The sequence below is a fragment of the Onychostoma macrolepis genome, chromosome 02 (assembly GCF_012432095.1).
Source record: "Onychostoma macrolepis isolate SWU-2019 chromosome 02, ASM1243209v1, whole genome shotgun sequence".
Taxonomy (NCBI): domain Eukaryota; kingdom Metazoa; phylum Chordata; class Actinopteri; order Cypriniformes; family Cyprinidae; genus Onychostoma; species Onychostoma macrolepis.
In genome coordinates, this window is record NC_081156.1 from 31,302,336 (window position 1) to 31,305,301 (window position 2,966).

The following is a 2,966-nucleotide window of genomic DNA, read 5'->3' on the forward strand; positions in this document are numbered from 1 at the left end:
GCTGAGTGAATGAACTTGTTTGATTTTCTATTTGTTTTGCACATATACACAATACATATGTATGTGTAAGAGATGTGTGAATACTTTAAGAGTAATTAAAAATCTCTATAATGTGAATGTGTTTATGTGCATGTTCGCTTTAACAGCGAGAGACAACATGTAAACAGAACAAGATAACTTGTTTGAAGGAAAATACACATACTACAAGCTTTCCACTGCAAATAGATATTTTTAAATGCATGACAGTATTTAATTTTAAACCCCTTATCCGCACTTTCATCAAAAGTTTTGGCAATGTCTGCTGCCTGTGGCCCTATATTCTGCATGTGCTGGCCTCATTTTTGCTCTCAAGACCCACCCACCAGAAAAGGTTATTTATGATAGAATTGGAGGGTTAAATAGGATTTGTTCATATGGGGATTATATCATGCATGTAGGCTAGTTATTGCCGGTGTTATATTTATTAAGTATTTCACTGGGGTTTGATAAAGCAACACACATTTTGGATGTCTCCCCATGATACACCTACAGTTTTTCAGGTCTGCAGGACTAAGAGAGAACCACTATATATATTGTATAAAAACCCACATCATTGTTTCATTTATACAGTAGGCTATAATCATATGTTTGAACTTGTGTCATGTGCACATCCCATTTAACAATTTTAAATTTAAATGTCAGTATCCGCTTTCTGCAAAACGACCAGCTGCTAGTGAACAATTACGGTAAATCTACTAGCGGATAAATGTACTCAACGGTGACCTCTTGTGACAGAAGATTGGAGATGGGTCTGGCTGCAGACCATGGGAGAGTGGAGCTCCACTCTTGAACAGGAAATACGTCACCTCCACCCAGTGTTGCCAAGTCCGCGGGGTTTTTTTTTTTGTTTTTTTTTAATTGATGCCAAAACACTTAACAAGCACATAACCACAACAACTTCAAAAACAATAGAGGACAAAATACAAAAAATAATACAAGATAGAAAGTAAAATAAATAAATAAATAAACTAAAAGACAACAAATATATCAATATCATAAAACAAAGGGGGGATATTATGCAAGGTTAAACACTGAAAACAATTTTTGACTTTTGAATGATTCATTTATTTTTTATGCCCATTAAAGACAAAACTTAAGATTAGTCAACCAGAAAAACTGATACTGGGTTCTCACCCAAAAATTTACACTTGTGAATAAAACATTTGCCAACAAGTATAATGAAAAGATTATCAATATATTGAATACAGGAGTTAGAGTTATAATAAAAGAAAATAATATCAAAAGTGTTGATGCATATTGTTTTATCTGAGAGATAGGTGCATAACTCATTCCAAAAAAGAATTAACATAAACACATTCACAAAAAAAAGATGTACAATGGTCTCTTCTATATAACAGAAAGTACCCCCCAATATTTTGCATATGCTTATTAAGTACACTATTACAAGGGTAGCGTCTATGTAATATTTTAAATGTGACACAATGTCACAATATAATTAACTCAAGAATCACAAAATGAACACAAACAGCACGTTTATCCATGTGTGAACATTCAAGCAAAACTGATGACACAGGTCAGAATCTCAGACTGACTTTATTCTCGAAACATTTCGACTTTATTCTCGTAATATTTTGACTTTATTCTCGAAACATTACGACTTTATTCTCGAAATATTACGACTTCAATCTCGTAATTTTAGATTTTTTTTAATGCACTACAACGCTGTCATAATACAGAAACACCTAGCAACAAATTTAGCTATTTTTAAAATTTGGCAACTTTTAGCAACTTTTGTTAAAACGATAAAAAGCCACACATTGACCATCTAAATTACACAAAAAAATAAATACACAGATGCCTAGTAGTACATACATCACGTGAATTAAGTTTGCTTCTATTTTCAATTGTTCAATTTAATAATAGTAATAATTAAATAATTTAGTAATTGAATAATTGTTAATCTATGATACACTTTGTTAGTAACTTGTACTTGTGTCACGGTGCACACAGCAGGGAGGAACGAGGAGAACTCAAAATAACAGTCTTTAATGACGCTCCAACAAAGGCAGGGCGGGCAGACACACACACAGGAACACCAGGAGTAACAAGTAGACCAGACAAAAAGGAACTAAACGGGCAGGAACTAAATACACAAGATAATTAACACACACAGCTGGACAAAATCATAATCAAACTTAACAAGGACAGGAAAAACCATATAAGGACACAAGGGAGGGAAACACACGACAGTTGATCAGTAAAAAAAATATCTAGAAAAATAGAAAAGGTACTAGTAATTTTCCAGGACATAATCCGTTATCCATTATCCGTTGTAACCTGAAAACACAAATTACTATGCGTAATTAAAAATGCAGGTAAAAAAAAAAATGGTGGAAAAATCAATATGGAAAATTCCTTCATATTAACATAGTAGATTGTGCCCTATTTTACAGTTTTTCTAAGATTGTAGCATACTAACTAACTAATACACCACTTAAAAATATAATTATTCAGTATGTGTAGTTTTAGTTATTTACTAGCTAACAAAAAATAAATAAATTGTAATTGTTAAAAAATTTAAAAGTTGGTTATTTGTAAATGTAGAAATGGTTATTTAGGCTACATTTTAATATTATATTATGAATTTATATTATTTTACAAACATCTAAATTAACGCACATAAAATATAATTTTTTGCTGAGATTTAGTGACACAATTTTGCGTATTGATTACGTAATGATGTCACAGTGTGTACAACGTATTTCTGCTCTTGAGTGGAGCTCCACTCGCCAGACACTCTTGAAATGTTGACGCCTTTGCTGCGTCCCAGTGGGCCTACTTATACTACGCCCTTAAAGTATGTACTCTTTTGGTGAAGAAAAAGTACACACTTTTGAGTGTGTAGTAGAAGAGTAGGCAAGCTTTGGGACATACTATCACGTCATATAACTGCGTCTTTACCGGAC